Source organism: Lemur catta, chromosome 3, assembly GCF_020740605.2.
Source record: "Lemur catta isolate mLemCat1 chromosome 3, mLemCat1.pri, whole genome shotgun sequence".
Classification (NCBI taxonomy): domain Eukaryota; kingdom Metazoa; phylum Chordata; class Mammalia; order Primates; family Lemuridae; genus Lemur; species Lemur catta.
This window is the reverse complement of record NC_059130.1, coordinates 115,583,070-115,604,001: the sequence shown is the minus strand read 5'-3', so window position 1 is coordinate 115,604,001 and position 20,932 is coordinate 115,583,070. Positions and strand designations below refer to the sequence as shown.

At 37.5% G+C, this 20,932-nt stretch overlaps 1 protein-coding gene and 2 pseudogenes across 1 annotated transcript in view; 1 reads left to right on the top strand and 2 right to left on the bottom strand.

Moving 5' to 3' along the window:
* The window catches only part of FBXO42 (F-box protein 42), an 83,719-nt gene that overhangs the window by 51,954 nt on the left and 10,833 nt on the right, over positions 1–20,932 (bottom strand). The window lies entirely within an intron of this gene.
* Positions 5,374–6,223, bottom strand: LOC123635939 (annotated as a pseudogene).
* Positions 20,474–20,565, top strand: LOC123636206 (annotated as a pseudogene).

Here is a 20,932-nt window from a genome sequence, read left to right as displayed (position 1 = left end):
ATGTTTTTAGCTGTCCAGCTAATTTATTTCTATTTTTTTAGCAGAGACGGGGTCTCGCTCTTGCTCAGGCTGGTCTCGAACTCCTGAGCTCAAACGATCCGCCCACCTCGGCCTCCCAGAGTGCTAGGATTACAGGAGTGAGCCGTTGCTCCCAGCCTGGTAACTAAGTTTTAGTATAACCATAAAACCGGAAAGTTTGTTCTTCAGCAATTTCTCTAACTCAAGGATCTGAGTGACAGATAGCAAAGGAAATAGCAATTAGCCTCCTTGGGCAGTAACAATGATCCAAGACCTCAAACTTCAAAGGAAAAACTAACTCTGAGTACTGCAAAGAGTAATAAGAACATTCTGAGGATATGGGTTAAGAAATAACAGTTTTTCTAAGCTTTTACATGATTCACTTAAGAGGATAATAAATGTTCCAATAGGCTTAACCAGCTAAAATACCAAATACAAGGCAATGTTCATGATAGAAAACATCATAACAGATCCAGGTAGTAAAAAACTGGAAACAACCTCAATGTTCATCAACAACAGAACAGATAAAACTGTAGTACATTCACACAATGAAATATTATACAGCAAAGAACAACACACACATATGGATAAATCTCTCAAATACGATGTTGAGCTAAAGAAGACAGAAGAGGACATACTATATGATTATACTTATATCAAGTTCAAAACCAGGCAAAATTAATTTATGTTGCTATAAGTGAGGATGAGAGTTGTGGGGTACTGCTAAAGAGCTGTTTCCTGACTGGGTATTGGTTACACAGATGTGAAAAATTCAACTGAGTTAAATATTTATGCACTTCTCTAAATAAGCCATTTACTTCTAGTGGAGACAGTATAGATAATTTTTTTATTTCTTCTTTGTGCTTACCTGTATTCCCTAAATTTTCTAGAAAGAGCATAACATGTTAAAACATACACACAAAGGCAGACAATTCATTTATACCACTTCCATGACATTACATGCAAAGCCTGAGGTAAAAATAGTAAAATGAAGGAAAAAGGATGATTTATGTAAGAACTGTGTCACAGATTAGATTCTCCAGGAAGCAGATGCTAAATAGAATCTGGAATGAAAAAGATTTAATGGGAGTTAACTTCTGTGAGAAGTGTAAAGGAAGCCGGATTGAGTGGAAGGAGCCATCAGACTTCAATGCAGACCTGTCAAAGCCTATCCAACAGAGAGCTCAGGAGCAAAGGAGCCAGTTAGAGGAATCTAGTGTTGGGAGGGAAGGGCAAGGCTCTTATGTCACTCCTTTGCTCTGCCATTAGCTGGGGGCCACTCCGAGAAGAGCATGACCTTGGCTCCAAAGCCGAGGAAGGCCCTGAAGGAGCTAACAGCTTCAACTATATTCCTTACAGATGGGCAATTAAGTCCTTTCTTGAAGGGACATTTGAGTTAATTTCATTATTTTTAATACATTTATTCCCCCTTGATCCATACACATCTACCCAGACCATTCACTATGCCACCCCACCTTATAAATTTCTAGCATTCCTTTTATCATTGATGAAAAGACAAATAAGAAATAATAGGAAGAGAAGAGTGATCTTGAAATATACTTTGGGGCTTTGAGAAAGATCTGAAATGTTCCAAAAAGTGAGGGCAAGGGGAGAGCAGAGAACAGAAACCTCCCACCTCATCTCTACCACTCCAGTAATTTGTATACTAATTATGTACAACACCTTTAAAAAAACTGGAAGAATGATGACATTAAGAAAAATGGAAACATGAAGCAAAACTCATAAAACTGCTTTCAAGATAATTTATCTACCAAATTAGCTTAAAGTTCACAATACTGTGTCCTAGCAAAGTGGCTGCTAAAATCTTAGTGATCATCAGCAATTGGTGGCTACTAGAAAGTAGTAGAGTGGCCTAAATCCTCCTTGTGGCGTCGGGGGAGAGGCAAGACAGTGGGAGGGCAGGAATTACCTCCATTCCTCCAAAGAGAAGAATATTATAATGGGTTTGCAGAACATTGTATTAGATAAAGGATCCTAGGTAGTCAGGCCTCTTTCTACCACTTTAGGTGAGCTATTTTTCAACATGTTCGACTTGTTAGAGGAAGGGCTTTCAATATTTCCAGCCCTAACTCCTATCCTAAAAAGCACAGAGTACAGTCCTGTAAAATAGAAAGTAAAAATAGAAATGTTTTTCCAGCAAAAAAAAAAAAAAAAAAAAAATCAAAGGATGCTTTTTATTACTGGAAAAAATCACTTCCCATATTCCTTCTTATTCGTTCCCTTGCATATTATCACTTCCCACTGGCTATCTTCCCTAACTTACTTTTTCATATACATATATTTATATATTCAGATATATTTTATATATATTATTTATATATCTTTTCTTTTTCTTTTGAGACAGGGTCTTGTTACAACATTCCCCAGGCTGGCCTCGAACTCCTGAGTTCAAGCAATTCTCCCACCTTAGCCTCTAGGGTAGCTGGAATTACAGATGTATGCTGCACTCACCAACTTTCTTTTGTAACCCCTACTCAGCTCTAAAATTCACCAAGGAAAAGAGTCCAAAGAAAGGGATTCCTTCAGTTTGCCTGCATCATTCACATTTAATTAAATATAGCATCTCAAATACAGTTGCTACCTTGTACATTTTGACAGACTGTGAGCCTAAGGTCTATTTCAGAAAAAAGTGAGTCAATGGAGACTGCAGAAGTTCATTTATACTACTGTTTTATTCCCAAGCAAAATAAATTCGTTTGACTCAATAAAACTTACTCCCTTTCCAAATCTTCTCAAAGTACAATTAGCACGCCTAAATAAAGGGACTCATACTGTTGAAATATTCACTTTTAAGCAACTTTCACCATTCAACCATTTCACTGTCCACAAAAACATCAAGCCCCATACCCCTGAAGGGCATGTTTGCTAACCTGGCCCTGGGCACAGATACCAAGGAGAACAGACAGGGTGAGCACACATGTAATTCCTCAGCAATTACACGCCCAACATCAATCTGCATAGTCCTTCATTTTCATTTCCATGATTAGGTAATGAAATCATCACTTATACTCCCCAAGGATGTGGAGGCATTTTGAAACTCTGAGGTTTTCTTGCTTTCATGCCAAAAGAAGCCCTACAAAACATTTCACATGTAAGTGTATTAACTCGATGAATGTGGTTTTCATGAAACTGTTTAAAACAAACATTCTTCACTCTTCACATATCTGTATTCAGCTTTCTTGGTTTCCCCAAAGTGACTAGGTCTTTGGGAGAAACCACAAACTGAAGTCAACATACTGGAAACCAAGCTCCCTGAGGGCAGAGACCATTGGCCCACATCTTTGCCTTCCTAGCACTAGGCATTCCAATGAGTGCAAGGTTTATTGACTCAGAACACCTTTGTGTCAATCTTTCATTATTTTATAATAGAAATTACATCATTAGCACATTCAGGAAATATCAGACCCTACCCTTACATGTCATTGAATGCTGTCAAGATATTTTATTGGTGGTAATGAATATACTTCTCTGGTTCTTTGAATTTTGACCTTTCTTTTTTTTTTTTCTGAGACAGAGTCTTACTCTGTCACCTTGGGTAGAGTACAGTAGCGTCATTATAGCGCACTGCAGCCTCAAACTCCTAGGCTCAAGTAATCCTCCTGCCTTAGCTTCCTGAGTAGCTGAGACTACAGGCGCGTACACCACACCTCGCTAACTTTTTCTATTTTTGTATAGACAGGGTCTTGCTCTTGAACTCCTGACCTCAAGTGATCCTCCTGCCTCAGCCTCCCAGAGTGCTAGGACTACAGGCATGAGCCACTCCCCCCGGCCCACTATTTAATATTTTATCTACATTAACAAAGCTCATCATCTGGAGACTCCTTAGTTACTGACAGTCAATGTTTTGACAAAAAAGTCTAGAGATAGAATAATTTGGCATAACTACTGTTGCTATTAGCAAACTGTGAGCTATTTTGACAAGCAAATTCAGAGAGCTGTTTCTATAAAGCATTCCAAATTTAATAACACATATCAGCTGCAGTTTAAAAGAAAGTGGTTAACTCAGAATGTTACCCAATTAAGATTCCCCTCAATGAAATAGAAAAATAAAGTATTCCCCAAGACTACCCATCAGCATACTTTCTTACCATTCTTTACAATGGCTGATATTAAATGAAAGCACCTTATGACAAAGTAATAGTGGAAATGGACCAGTTCTCAGGGCCATTCTCCATACCCATATGTAACAAAGGATTTGTTATTACTAAGTATAAATAGTCAAGAAAAAATGTACTGGTTTCAATCATCAATGAAGATACTCTAGGTTCTGAAAGTTCCATATGGAGAACCATACATTCTAGGTCCAGCAAAATGTTTCATTTAATAGAAAAAGTATAATGGAAGTTTAATTCTATCAACTTATTTATTTAGAGACAGGGTTCTTGCTCTGTTGCCCGGGACAGAGTGCAGTGGCATCAGCCTAGCTCACTGCAATCTCACACTCCTGGGCTCAAGTGATCCTGCTGCCTCAGCTTCCCAAGTAGCTGGACTACAGGCACACACCACCGTGCCCAGCTAATTTTTCTATTTTTTATAGAGATGGGGTCTCGCTCTTGTTCAGGCTGTGAATTTTTAGACTTTAAAGAAAAGATGGTAATAATGCACTAAGTACACAATTCTGATTGTAATAATAATTTAACATATAATAGTAATTTTAAACAGAAGGCTTTCATTGTGAAATATAGTATAAATCAGAAGGGAAGTTAGAGGAGGGGAAAAAGGTACATTCTTCTAGGCTAAGAAGTGCCACGATTTTTTTTCCTCTCAAAAACAATTATCAGAAAAAAGCAAGAAAAATGCAAAAGGCAAGAAAAACAAAAAAAAATTGCAAAATCATCATAGTGTAACAGTGGAACCTGAATTAACTCAAAATTGACTGCATCAGGTTACAGAAATGCTCAGTTAAAGCACACCTTACCTCTCCCTCTATGCACTTATAATATCACCTGTTTGCATACTAGCAATGACTATTCTGCAGTTGTTTGCTTGCCTTGCCCTCTCCTCCCATTAGGGCACAATAGAAAATAATTCTACTTTCTACATCCACTACCTGATACACAATATAAGCACTCGGCAAAAGCTTGCTGAATGAATAAACAAGCACAGCTTTATGAATTCATTTTAGAGACAATAACAAAACTCAAATCTCCCCCCCCCCCCCCCCCCCGTTCCCAATGTGGTCTTTATTCACTATTTCGGATGACTATAAATAAGTGTTTTCACTATGGAAAAGAAAGTTATTAGCACAGTACATTTTCATGACTGGGGAATGGATTTTCTGAAGTCGTCTTCAATAGGGCAAAAACTTAGAAAACAAAACCAACCTGAATGTTGGAGTTCAGTTCTTTATATAAAATCTCTTGTAAAAACAAAACAGAATAAAACCGAAAAGGAAGGGCAGGGCAAAATTTTTAAAAAGAAGAAAAAAGAAAGGAAAAGGAAATAAAATAAGACGATTTATTGCTTCTCCTCAGCTTCCTCCTTGGTCTCCTTCACCGAAAGAGCTTCTAGCTTTTCAGCCACTTTTTCGGCATTATCGTTTTTGCCCGATCCTTTCTTTTCTCTCTCTTCAATCTCTTTTCCTGCATTCTTCAAACTTTGTTTTGAATTTCTGTGCAATCTCAGCATTTAGGAAGCGGGTGGCCAGCAGCTCCGGCTTGGGGCAGAGTCACGTGGGTCTTCCGGACCCAGGCGCGGTCGCTGCCTGCACTGGGCTGCGGCTCCGTCATCGGTGTGATGTAGTGGTTGGCGCAGATCTTCAGAGTCTTGTCCCGTCTCATGAGGAGGCGGATGGTCCCTTTCTCCTTGTGCTTCAGGAGCTTGACGTCGCCAGTGCCTCGTTCCTTCCACTCTGGAAGATCACTCTCTGACGCAAATTGGAACAGCTTTGCCCGCTTTTTAGAACGCTCCTCTTCATCTTCCGCCAGCATTTTAATTTCTTGCTCAGGAAGAGAAACTATTGGCTCATCTGCGTTCTCAGTGGAGGCATCGTGGTCCTCATGCGTGTCATTGGTGGCCGCCATCGGGGCGCGGCTGGCTCGGTGGTCTCTGGCTCCGCGGCCCCTACTCGTAGCTCATTCCCTCCGAGTCTGGCGCCTGCGCCTCCTGCCTACCCGCTCTTCCCTCCGCCCCGCCTAAACTCAAATCTTAATTCCCAGATATTCTGATGAAACAAATTTCATATAAAAAACAATAAAATCAGAGTTTAGATGACCAAAGACTTACATGAAGCTAGGCAAGGGAGGATAAAAATGGGGCATGAAGAAATAGAAATTTTTATTCTTAAAAAAGAAAATGTACAGTATCTAAGCAAATTATTATTTTTAAGATGTTTGGATTTTTCTGCCTTTACGTGCCCTCACTCTGACAAACCAGGAGGGATGTGTAAAAACCACTGCATGTCAGGGTTTTCTTAGCCTTTTGGGAAAAGGCTTTATCACAACAGTTCCCAGACTTCTGAATTTCACAGATCAGCATTTTTATTTTTATTTTTGGTGGGAAGGAACTGACATGGGGTTGACAACTTTTTATTTTTCCAAATAAGGAAAAAAACAAAAACAAAAGAAACCACACACACCGGGAAAAAAAATCCTACCATCTAATATCATCATAGTTTCATAAAAGGAAATTTAAAAACCTGAACAAGTTGGATGGAAGATCATAATCTCTAAGAAAGGAAACCTTACACACACGCACACATACCCCCCCAAAGACAATATGAACATGAATCAGTATTTTGAGGAATCATTCTTATGTCATATTATATTTTACTACTTGCTTTATTAAAAAATGGACAATTAGAACAAGATATGTAGAGTCTGAATTTTATTTTTAACAACTGTGTATGTATATTTAAGGCTAACTTAAATTAAAACTGTCTGGCCGGGCGCAGTGGCTCACACCTATAATCCTAGCACTCTCGGAGGCCGAGGTGGATGGATCGTTTGAGCTCAGGAGTTTGAGAATAGTCTGAGCACCAGTGAGACCCCTGTCTCCACTAAAAATAGAAAGAAAATTAGCTGGACAACTAAAAAATATATAGAAAAAATTAGCTGGGCATGGTGGCACATGCTTGTAGACCCAGCTATTCAGGACGCTGAGGCAGAAGGATTGTTTGAGCCCAGGAGTTTGAGGTTGCTGTGAGCTAGGCTGATGCCACGGCACTCTAGCCTGGGCAACAGAGTGAGACTCATTTATCAATGAATGAATGAATGAATGAATGAATAAAAACTATCTGCTTCCAGTTATGCTGGGAAACCATTTCCTAACACTATAAAAATATTTAGAGATGATGATGGCTACTAGCAAAAGTGTGTAAAAGATGAATGCAACCTGATTTTTTTTTTTAGAAATAGCTTAATTGCTCTTTTCCTCAGTTGGCTAGTCAAATTTATGTTTTGTTCATGTGTTTCCCCCACTAAATTCTTAAGGTCTATATATTTAACAAGATTTACCTGTAATATCTTTTTTTTTTTTTTTTTGAGACAGTCTCGCTCTGTCACCCTGGCCCTCTGGCGTCAGCCTAACTCACAGCAACCTCAAACTCCTGGGCTCAAGCAATTCTTCTGCCTCAGCCTCCTGAGTAGCTGGGACTACAGGCATGTGCCACCATGCCCGGCTAATTTTTTTCTCTATATATTTTTAGATGTCCATATAACTTCTATTTTTAGTAGAGACAGGGTCTCGCTCTTGCTCAGGCTGGTCTCAAACTCCTGACCTCAAGCGATCCACCCGCCTCGGCCTCCCAGAGTGCTAGGATTACAGGTGAGAGCCACCGCGCCCGGCCTTTTTCTTTTAAGCTGAAATTAATTCTATCAGTCAAACTTTATTACTGTTATTGGGGATATTACTATCAAACCATAGGGTTACATAACTTTCCACAGAAACTAAAGGTATTTTTTTCTTTTTGAGACAGAGTCTCGCCCTGTTGGCCCTGGGTAGAGTGCAGTGGCATCATCACAGCTCACTGCAACCTCAAACTGGCTCCAGTGATCCTCCTGCCTCAGCCTCCCCAGTATCTGGAACTGCTGGAACTATGGTGTGTGCCACCACACCCAGCTAATTTTTCTATTTTTAGTAGAGACAGGGTGTCCCTCTTGCTCACACTGGTCTGGAACTCCTGAGCTCAAGCAATCCTCCCACCTTGGCCTCCCAAAGCGCTAGGATTACAAGCATAAGCCACCTTGCCCAGCCCAGAAACTAAAGTTTTAAATATCAGTTTCTCATGCAATATGCTACTATATGCTACTTTAAAAAAAAAAAGGAACGAATCCAAACCTCATTGCAAAATTACATAAGTTAGAAAACTCTTCAAGATGCAAAGGAGTCCCTGAAACAAGGAAAACTAGTGTCCTCTGGGTTAAAAATGGCTAAAATAATCACCACTTCATGGCTTCAGTTTAAGGAGGTCTAATATCTTTCTGGTTTACTCATCCAATGCAGATCGGTTTCAATAGAAGGAATTTTTAAAAATTTAAAGTATTTTACTTTGCATAATCAGTTCTGTATCATGAAATGCTTTTCTCATAATTAAAAGAAATTAAAGGCAATTCTACTTTGATCTACATTTTTTCTAAATATATCTACATATCTTATACAAGTGTTTCTGCTATTACTCAGGCAGAATGCATATGCAAGAAGAAAAGTTTGAAAAACCACTGGATTTGGCAATGCTTATCAATTTAAAATGTGCAAACCCTTTGACTCAGTGAGGTAATTTTCAAGTATCTTTCCAACACAAACATTCACTAATGTGATCAAAAATGTATGCGCAAGTGGAGGTTTGTTGCATCTTCTTTTAATGACAAAAACTTGCAAAACTTAAATGTCCATTAATAAGAGAATAATGGTAGATAAATTAAGCTATATCCAAACTATAGAACTTAAAGGATTAGTTTTTTAAAATGTGGGTATTTCAGCATATATTGACGTGAAAAGATCTCCAAGACAAAGTATTATGCAAAAAATGCAAAATAATATTAATGTAATCCCATTTGTGTTGAAAAATAAACCAAAATTATATTCCACATAGATATATATAAAAAAAGAATTAAAAATTACCTCAAAAGACATATAAAATTTAAGAACATCATCTCTGAGAAGAAAAAGAAGGCTTTGCCTTTTTTAAATTAATATTTAACAGTCAAATAGATCATACATACAGAACTATACAGAGGTGTAGGTGCTATGGAAGACAGCATGGCAGTTCCTCAAAAAATTAATCAGAATTGCCATGTGACTCAGCAATTCCACTTCCAGGTATAACCCAAAAGAACTGAAAGCAGGGATTCAAACAGATATTTGTACACCCATGTTTATAGCAGCATTATTCACAATAGTCAAACGATGGAAACAACCCAAATGTCTACTGACGGATGAACAGATAAACAAAATATGGAATATACACACACTGGAATATACAATGGAATTATTCAGCCTTAAAAACGAATGAAATTCTGATATGTACAACATGAATGAAACGAAATTCATTACACTAAGTGAAACGAGAGAGACATAAAAGGACAAATATTGTATGATTCCACTTATATGAGGAATCTAGAGTAGTCAAATTCATAGAGACAGAAAGTAGAATGGTGGTTGCTGGGGTCTTGGGTGGAGGGAGTGGGAAGTTAGTGTTTAATGAGTACAAAGTTTCAGTTAGAAAAGGTGAAAAAGTTCTAGGCCAGTGCAGTGGCTCACCCCTGTAATCCTAGCACTCTGGGAGGCCAAGGTGGGAGTATTGCTTGAGCTCAGGAGTTGGAGACCAGCCTCAGCGAGATCAGCCTGGGCAAGAGCGAGACCCTGTCTACGCTAAAAATAGAAAAATTAGTGGGGCATTGCAGTGCCCCTGTAGTCCCAGCTACTCCAGAGGCTGAGGTAGGAGGATGGCTTGAGCCCAAGAGTTTGAAGTTACAGTGAGCTACGACGATGCCACTATATTCTAGCCGGGGTGACAGAGACCCTGTCTCAAAAAAAAAAAAAAAAAAGTTCTGGAATGGATGGTGGTGATGGCTGCAAAATGTGAATGTCAATGCCACTAAACCATGCATTTAAAAACAATTAAAATGGGAAATTTTATGTTATGCATATTTTTTTTCCATTTTTTTCTAGACTACTTGCAGTCTGATGCATATTTTTTTTAAACTGTGTAGAACATAGATATATAGTTTTTTTGTTTGTCTGTTTGTTTGTTTTCTTTTGAGACAGAGTCTTACTTTGTTGCCCGGGCTAGAGTGCTGTGGCATCAGCCTTGCTCACAGCAACCTCAGACTCCTGGGCTCAGGCAATCCTCCTGCCTCAGCCTCCCGAGTACCTGGGACTACAGGCATGTGCCACCATGCCCGGCTAATTTTTTTCTATATATATTTTTAGCTGTCCGTATAATTTCTTTCTATGTTTAGTAGAGCCGGGGTCTCGCTCTTGCTCAGGCCGGTCTCAAACTCCTAAGCTCAAACGATCCACCCGCGTCGGCCTCCCAGAGTGCTAGGATTACAGGCATGAGCCACCGTGCCCGGCCTATAGTTTAAAAATATAAAATAAACCCTTGTGTACCCAGATCCAAGTTAGAAAAACAAAAACATCACCAGGACCGTTAAAAGGCCTTTTTATACGACCCCCCCTTCCTCATTATCATACACCTCTGACCCAACCAGAAGTGATCACTAGGCTATTTTGTTTTATCACTCCCTTACTTTTCTTTACAGTCTTACCATAAAAGGATATCACATATGAATATATCCCAAAGTGATATACTGTGCTGTTGTCGGATGTAGTGGGAGCTCACTTCCACTGCACTGTGAAATGTCACTACATGAATATGTTGCAATTCATCCACTCTATTGTTGATGGAAATCAACTGTCTCCAGTGTTTTGCTCTTCTAAAATGGTGAATATTTTTTAGTTTCTCTAGAGCAGTAGCTTTCAACCTTTGCACTACAATAAAATAAATTCTGTATCACAGCTGGTCCCTGTACACATACACACATAAAAATATGTAAGTGGGAATAAGTTTCTCAATATAATATCCTTACAGTGAGGTACACTGATATTTTCTATTTTAATTAACACTGCCATGAAATTGGCTTTATTCTTACTAATGGGTTGCAAGCTACAGGTTCAAAAACTATTTTCTAGCATACATACCTAAGAGTGAAACTGTTGAGATGTAGAATCTAGGCCTGTACATCTTTACTAGGTAATACCAAACTGTCTTCCAAAGTGATTGTTCCAATTTACAACTCCCACTTGCAACACAGGCAGTAAATGATATTAATTTGAATTTAAATAATTTAAAATCATAAGTGGGTTTTAAAGTTTATCAAATGTTTTGTTGCAATTATTAAAATAACATACGGGTTTTTTTTAGTCTGTTGGTGAGGTGTGAAAATGAACTACCACGGCTGGGCATGGTGGCTTACACCTGTAAACCCAGTACTTTGGGAGGCCAAGGCAAGAGGACAGCTTGAGGTCAGAAATTTGAGACCAGCCTCAGTAACACAGCAAGACCCCATCTCTACAAAAAATGAAAAAAAAAAAAAAATTAGCCCAGTGTGGTGGTGGGAGCCAATAATCCCAGCTACTTGGGAGGCTGAGGCAGGAGGATTGCTTGAGTCCAGGAGTTCAAGGCTTCAGTGAGCTATAATTGCAGTGAGATATGATCCAGCCTAGGTGACAAAGTGAGACTCACTCTCTCTGTGTCAATCACCCCATGTCTACTGTATATTATATACATATTTTTTAACAATGCTAGATTCGGTTTGCTAATGTTTGGTTTAGGATTTTTGCATCTATGGTCATGAGTGACTTTGGCCTATAATTTTTCTTTCTTGGGTTGTCCTCTAGTTTGGAATCAAAGTCGTGCTAGTTTCATAAAATGATTTGGGGACTGTTCCCTTTTTTTGCATTCTCTGGAAAAGTTTATCTAAAACTGAGATTATCTATTCTTTGAATATTTGGTAGAAATTGCTTGTAGATCTATAGGGCCCTGGAGTTTTTGTGAGATTTATCTGTCCACTGATTCCATTTCTTTAGTGTTAATAGGACTACTTGAGTTTTTTATTTCTTCTTGAGTTTAATTCTGGTAAGTGGTATTTTTTTCCTAGGAACTTGTAAGTCATCTAAGAGAAAACACATCAGCTATAATCAACTATAGCTTTCATTACCCACATAATTTAAACTTAGATGACTGGCTATTCCTTATTTAAAAGTTACCTCTTCTGTGAGGTTCTTCCATCCCCTCCAACCAATTAAGTACTCCTTCTGGCCTCTATTTATTTTGCAAAGTAGCTTCACTATCTTAAGAGCTGCATAAATATGTTGAGTGACGTGTCCTCCAAGACCTAAACCAACATTAGATAAATAATACAGATAGTTTCTATTTTTCACCACTTCACAAGTTACAATTCTGCTTATTAATCACTTGCCTAATTAAAACCTACATTTCAATTCTCATTGCTATGGTTTCCAATAAAGTCAAGCCAAAGGCAACAGCACAAAGGCAATCAAGATGCAACATGCACAACCATAATTTTGCTTTAAGGCAGAAAATATACTTTACAATATGGTGCCCATAAACGTGAAAATTGTCAATGCCACCTGTCCTTTTATATGTGTTGTATCATACTGTGCTTCAGATGGGTAGTGTGACAGCTGAAAATTGTTAACACTCTAATTCAAAATTGAAGAGTCAGCATTTAAAAGGATAGAATCAGGAAAACTAATTTCCATTTCTGACCTTCTCTAAATTTGCTATGATCTCAGTGAAATTGATCTTGCATACTCTATCAACCATCTAGTAAAAATAATAATAATCTACCACAAACTTCAAAAGGCAGTATTTTGTACCATCTCTATAAAAATAAGACTGTACAGAATACAAATGTATTCAAAGAAAGCTTGTAATATAAAATTTAGCTAGCACACAGAAATATGTGGAAGGCAAAAATGTTTACTTCATTTTAAAATTGATTCTATAGGCTAGGTGCAGTGGCTCACACCTATAATCACAGCACTTTGGGAGGCAGAGGCAGGAGGATCGCTTCAGCGCACCAGTTCAAGACCAGCCTGGGCAACACAGTAAGACCCCGTCCCTACAAAAATTTTTTTTTAATTAGCCAGGTATGGTGGTGCATGCCTGTAGTCCTAGCAACTGGGAAGGCTGAGGGAGGAGTATTACTTGAGCCCAGGAGTTTGAGGCTGCAGCGAGCTGTGATCATACCACTACACTTCAGGCTGAGCAACAGAAACCCTGTCTCAAAAATAAATAAGTAAATGGTAAAAAAAAAAGAAAAAAAATTGATTCTACACATAAGACTAATGCCCTCAGAACACCTCTCTGGGGCTTAAGCAAAAGGTCTACGGTAAACACTGTTGACCACAGTAAGCAGTATGGTCTATTGTAAATATTGTTGACTTTTAAACATTTTAAAAAATAACCTACAACTAAGAACATAATATAAAATAAATGACCCTAATTTCACTGTTTCATATTTACTATTCTGGATCAGTTTACAAACTCTAAAATTAAACTGACATACATTTGTAGGAATCCCACCCACACAATAACATTACCATACAAAAGAAAGATAATACCCAGGTTGTTAGCAGTTATGTAGTTCAATGTTACTTCTTTAATACTGCAAACTACAAATGAAAACTTCAAAGTAGGCGCGGTGGCTCACACCTGTAATCTTAGCACTCTGGGAGGCCGTGGTGGGCGGATCCTTTGAGCTCAGGAGTTGGAGACCACCCTGAGCAAGAGTGAGACCTCGTCTCTACTAAAAATAGAAAAATTAGCCGGGTGTTGTGGCACACACATATAGTCCCAGCTACGTGGGAGGCTGAGGCAGAAAGATCACTTGAGCCCAGGAGTTTGAGGTTGCTGTGAGCTAGGCGGACGCCATGGCACTCAGTGTAGCCTGGGCAACAAGGCGAGACCCTGTCTCAAAAAAAAAAAAAAAAAAAAAATACTCCATACCTCCACACCTCCACCCCACCCAAAAGTGAGGACATAATTGAAATAAGACAGGAAAAATGTTCGTAATTTTTAAAGCTAAGTGATGGATATAAAAAGACACATCACATTATCCTCTCTACTATTGTACATATTTGAAAATTTCCACTACATCAAATTAAAGAAGGAAAAAAGAAAAAGGGTTAACTGGATTGCCCTGCACTAATTAAAGACTTACTCCTGATGAGAGGTTGCAAAAAACAGTGGCTACCACAAGAATCCTCAAAACGAAGGTATATTTAATTGTTAAAATGTACAGAAATACTTATATACAAGTATGAATAAAACTAGGCTTGAGGGCAGGCATAGTGGTTCACACCTGTAATCTTAGCACTTTGGGAGGCTGAGGAGAGAGGCTTGCTTGAGGCCAGGAGTTGGAGACCAGCCTGAGCAACATGAAGAGACCCAGTCTCTACAAAAAAGAATTTTTGAAAATTAGGTTGGGCACAGGTGCTCACAGCTGTAATCCTAGCACTTTGGGAAGCCAAGGCAGGATTGCCTGAGCTCAGGAGTTCACGACCAGCCTGAGCAAAAGTGAGACCCCATCTCTACAAAAAAAAAAATCAAAAAATTAGCTGAGTGTGGTGGTGTATGCCTACAGTCCCAGCTACTCGGGAGGTTGAGGCAGGAGGACTGCTTAACCCAGGAGTTTGAGGTTGCAATGATATGATTACAGCACTACACTCTAGCCTGGGTGACAGAGCAAGACATTGTCTCAAAAAAAAAAAAAAAAAAAAAAAAACCACACAGCTTAGCCATAAATTGTTTTTATCAATTTATTAAAATGTAGCAATAATTGAAGGAAATCAAGAGTTATAATTCCAAATGTTTAATTTTATATAGTAAAGAGAGGCCTTCTTAATCAAAATAGATTAGCATAATTATTAATTATCTTATTACTTCCTATTTACATAGTGCTATATGGCCAGAACAAGGAGCTATCTGCAATTTAAGAATTGAAGGAAAAAAAATTCATTTTCAGAATTCAAACAACACACTTGTACCAAATTCTGCAAATGTTTGCTGCCTACAAGAATCTGACTTAGAAAAGATGTATAAAATCATATAAAAAGATTTCAATATATTGCCCATGAATTTTTAAATTAGTAATAACATTCATTTCCAATGGTACTGATATCCAATGTGTTAATAATCAAGATATAGTCACTTACATCCAGAGACAGAATCACTAAGAATTCTATTTATCCTACTTCTATTCTGAGCTAAGTTTTCAAGTTTTACAGCTAGAATTGACATCAGCAGTTTTTTATATTGGTGAGCCCCCTCTGCTGGTTTAGCAGCAGTAGTTATCCAAAAATTAGTTTGCAATAGTAATAAATATACTGTCATTAAATTAAATTAATGAAATAAGCTAATTAATGTACATTTCATTAAATATATACTTCATAAAATGCATTTTCAGTTTAAAGCAAGTTATATTAACTTTAGACCTAAAAAGGAAAGTAATAAAGTTATGTACATTAGCAAAAAAAGCTAGGTTTTGCCAACTTATTTTTTATATTCACAAAATGACTTCATAAAACATCTAATTTGTACAACATATTGTTCATTTAAACAAACAGACTGTCATTTATATTAAATAAATAAGACTATCCCTATAGAGGGCTGTCTGAAAAGTATTCAGCCATTGTATTTGTGTATCCATTGTATCCATGGCTGGATACTTTCTGGACAGCTCTGCTAAAATGCTATAAATACATAAATATATAGTGAAATATACAAGCATGCATGAGAATGCTAAATATCAAATTCATCATGGTTATTTTAGAAAGAGATGAATGCAATAGGGATTGGAAGAAGAACACATAGAAAGTTTCAAATGCTATCTATCTGTGTCTTATATATTCCTTTAAAAAAAGATTCTGAGGCCAGGCACAATGGCTCACACTTGTAATCCTACCACTCTGGAAGGCTGAGGTGGAAAGATTGTTTGAGGCCAGGAGTTCAAAACCAGCCTGAGCAAGAGCAAGACTCTGTCTCAAAAAAAAATAAAAAAAAAGCAAATTTCGAAAAAAAATTCTGAAGCACACACGGCAAAAGAACAAAATTTGATAAAGCTAGTTGAACGATTAAAAACAGTTTATTCCCCCTAACAATATTTTTCTGTAAAATGTGGTATAAAACATTCTTCTTGCTGTTGCTGTAGTTTAAAGCAACTAAGACAACATATAAAGTATTATTCTTGAATCACTCAACTAGACATCTGAAATAAAATACATTGAATATTACAGTGAAATTAAACAGACAGAACCAACTTTACATGTGAGAAAGATGAAATAAAATTGCTAGGAAAAAGGTCTCTCTCTCACATTCTTTACATTCTTTTTTTTTTTTTTTTTTTTTTGAGACAGAGTCTCGCTCTGTCACCCAGGCTAGAGTGCCTTGGTATCAGCCTAGCTCACAGCAACCTCACACTCCTGGGTTCAAGTGATCCTCCTCCCTCGGCCTTTCAAGTAGCTGGGACTACAGGTGTGCACTACGATGCCAGGCTAATTTTTCTGTTTTTAGTAGAGGCGGGGCCTCATTCTTGCTCAGGCTGATCTCAAACTCCTGAGTTCAAGTGATCCTCCCACGTTGGCCTCCCAGAGTGCTAGGATTATAGGCGTGAGCCACTGCGCCCAACCTCTCTTGTCTCACATTCTCTTTTCGATAGACTATTTTTTACAGCAGTTTTAGGTTCATAGCAAAATTGATCAGAATGTACAGATTTCCCATATATTCCCTGCCCCAACATGTTCTGTTTTTTAAAAAGTAGTAAGAATCAAGAAATGTATTATTGGTTGCACAAAAATATGAATACAGTTAAAAACCACCTAAAATGATTAATTTTATGTGTTTGTATCATAACAAAAAAGAAATATTTTATGAGTGAGGCCAATTTAAATCAAAGGAAGACAATATTTGATTTATAGGTAAAAACTAAGGACAAAAATTCCAAGTGGGACTTTCTGCTTATAACAGCAGAAATCCAAAGCTGAAAGCACTGCTCGTGGGCACACTAATGTAATTCTACCTCAGTTATACATCAGAAAACATCAAAAATGGCACAAGAGAAAAAGGAAATTTAAAATTACCCTGTCATCACTGTTACAGACAAACTGACAGTGAAATAGCAAACTTTAAACTTTTAAAGACCAAATTTCTGAAAATTTCCAGCTTCTTCTGTTATCACCATTGTAATTGGTCAAATTCAGTTTAATTCTTGACAACTATATATTCCCCTTGGTATCTAACTACCTCTCTGATCCCTCATTGTGTGCTTCCTTTCTCCTTTCATATCCTAGGGAGGTAGCCCCTAAGCTTCCATTTTTTGCCCTCTTTCCTTGCTACAGTTTCTCCTTGGGCAACCATGTAGTTTCAAATATAACCTCTAAGAGAATGACTCACTAGATTGTGATATCCTTAAGATTAGAGACTAAAGTGTTCATTTGCTATGCCTGGCAAAAAGCACAAATTCAGTTAAACATTTATTCAATAGGATGGATGGATGGATGATTGTAAAACTCATCTCTAGGCTTGATTGTCCTGAACTCCGTGCCCTCATTTTCATATTTTCAGTTGCCTTTTAGACACCTGATACACCAAGTTCATACTGAACATTTTCCCAGCCACCCACTTACTGTCCTGTTTTCCTGACTCAAAACCTAGAAATCATCTCTTATTTTTCCTTTTCACTTTCCTCTCATATCTAATCAGTTGTCAAATTTCTCCTATATTCACCCTTCCTTCCAATTCCCTCCATTGCTGCCCTGTATCAGGACCATATCAGCTCTTAACTAAACTACTTCAATAGGGAGAATTGCTGGTTTCCCACCTTCTTACTCCTTCCCTCTTCAATGTATTCTTTATTTTGCTGTTGGATTAATCTTCATGATGTAAATCTGGATCAAAAACTTTCATTGACTATTTAATGCCTATCCTTTAAAATTCAAGGTCTTTAGCATAACATTTTTAGTTTTTTTCAATTTTTATCATAGTAAAATATTTTTAATATTTTACCATCTTAACCATGTTTAAGTGTACAGTTCAATGGCATTAAGCACATTCACATTATTGTGCAATCACCATTATCCATCTCCAGAACTTTTTCATCATCCCAAACTAAAACTCCAAACCCATGAAACATTAATTTCCCATGCCTTCTGCCCCCGACCCCTGGCAACCATCATTATATTTTCTGTCTCTATGAATCTGACTACTCTAGGTACTCCATATGCATAATATGTGATTCCATACAGTATTTGTCCTGTCTTGCTTGTTTCACGAAGCATAACGTGTTTCACGTAGCATAACGTGTTTCACATTCATCCGTGTTGTTATATGTATCAGAACTTCCCTCTTTCTTAAAGCTGAATAATATTCCATTGTATGTGTATACCACATTTTGTTTATCCATTCATCCATCAAAGGACATCTGGGTTGTTTCCACCTCTGGCTACTGTGAATATGCTACTATGAACATTGATGCAGAAATATCTGTTTGAGTTCCTGCTTTCAATTCTTTTGGGTATATACCTGAAAGTAGAACTGCTGTATTATATGGTAATTCTGGCTTAATTTTTTGAGGAACTGTCTTCAACAGCTAGCATACATGTTAAAGTCATCATAATCTGGGTTTAACCTCACTTTTGTGTGCTTCTACCCAATCCAGTCTAGTCCTCTCTTGTTCAGCCAAATTGAGTCTTGATAAAGACTCTCACTTCCCACCTCTATGATCCTTTGCCCCTGGTGCTGTTTGGAATACAATTTCATATGTGCAAATCTGTCTATCCAAGGCTGGATCAGGCATCACTTCTTTCAGAAAACCTTCCCTGATTCCTCCAATTAGAATGAAACTCTTTTTCTGAATTCACTTTATATTTCCTTCTCACTTTTTACCATATATAATAATGAGGTACACATCTTCCTCAACAAGTATGGGTTATGTGTCTGATTCATGTATGTACTGCCCCTAGTAACTAACCCATAGTAGACAATGGATAAATGAGTAAAATCAACAGATGACAAAAGATAAAATATAATTTAAAATTTCAGGGCCAGGCATAGTGACTGATGCCTGTAATCCCAGCACTTTGGGAGGCTGAGGCATAAGGATCCCTTGAGGCTGTGAGTTCGAAACCAGCCTGGCAACATAGTGAGACTTTGTCTCTACAAAAAATCATAAAAATAGGCAGGAGTAAAGGCATGCACATGTAGTCCTAGCTACTTGGGAAGCTGAACAGGAGGATTGCTTGAGCCCAGGAGTTGGAAGTTGGAGGCTGCAGTGAGTTATGATTATGCCACTGCACTCCAGGCTGGGTGACAAAGTAGACCCTATCTCTCAAAAAATAAATAAATAAAATAAAATAAATTCCAATCAAGTTGAGGATTGTCAAGGAATACTGAACCATAACTGCTAAAATCTCCCCAAAAGTTATCTGTCAACATTTTAAATGCACATGCCAGATGACCCAGACATTCTACTTCTAGAAATATGTCTGAATTAAATCTTGGCACAATTGCAAAAAGGATGTTCAATGCAGCACTCTTTTTATTTTTGTGCTGCCCCCCCTGCAGTGCTGTTTTAACAGTAAAAAAATAACAAACAATGTCGAGATCCCATCTCTACAAAATATTTAAAAATTAGCTGGGTGTGGTGGTATGCACCTGTAGTCCCAGCTACTCAGGAGGCTGAGGGAGGAGGATCACTTGAGCCCAAGAGTTCAAGGTTACAGTGAGCTATGATCGTGCTACTGTACTCCAGCCTCGGTGACAGCGCTGTTTATAAAAATAAATAAATAAATAAAATAAGAATCAAACAAAATGTCCATTAATGGAGGGATGGATAAACAAATTCTAATACAATCATAATTCTAAGCAGCTGTTAAAAAGGAGGTGGATCTTTATGTACTAACTTCAAAAGAGTACTCTACAACTTATTGTAAAATCAAAAAGCCATTTTTGCCTATAAATGTGAGGCTGAGTATTTTTGTAACCACAGAAAAAATCTCATTTCAAACTGTTACAACTGGTTACCTACAGCAGTTTGTATAAAAGACTCATTTATTTTATCCTTTTTTATATTATGTAAATTGGTTACAATAAGTACCTATTCTGAAATTTTTAAAAATGTCTCCTAGCACAGTTTGCTGGTGGTAGAAAAAACAAAAAAGAAAAAAAAGGAAAAAAGATTAATACTAATTAATAAAAAAAGTCTCCCAATTTTTCAGTAAATCCAATTTTGTTCCAATTTTTTTAATTTCTATTAAAAATCCATATTTAAGCCTGTAGTCCCAGCTACTAAGGACCCTGAGGCAGGAGGATCACTGGAGCTCAGGAGCTTGAGTCCAGTCTGGGCAACGCAGCAAGAGTTCATCTCTAAATTAATTAATTAATTGATTGATTTTTAAAAAGTGCTATTTTGTGCTTGCTTCAAAAGCACATATACTAAAATTGGAATGACACAGAGAAGATTAGCATGGCCCCTGGGGGGAAAAAAAGTAGACCATTTTATAGTCTAATTTAAAAATAAAAAACACCCAGGACAGTTTAAAATATTCCTGCCAAAAGTAAAAAACAAAACTTGCAATTTTTTAATATTTAGAGCTAGTGCTGACTGGTTTACATATTAAAACTGTGTATCTTTAAGTGAAAAAAAACAAACAAACCTTGTATAGATGGGTGTTTTGAACTAAACATGAAGGTTAATATAATAACTGAAACTGGGCACAATTTTGTTAGATATTTGGCTTTACTCCTTTGAAAAGAAAATCTACACAACAAATGGATACATCTCTAATACTGAACAAAAGAAGACAACAAAAGGATACATAAAGTATGGTTCCATTTACGTAAAGACAGAACTATTGTTTAGGGATACAT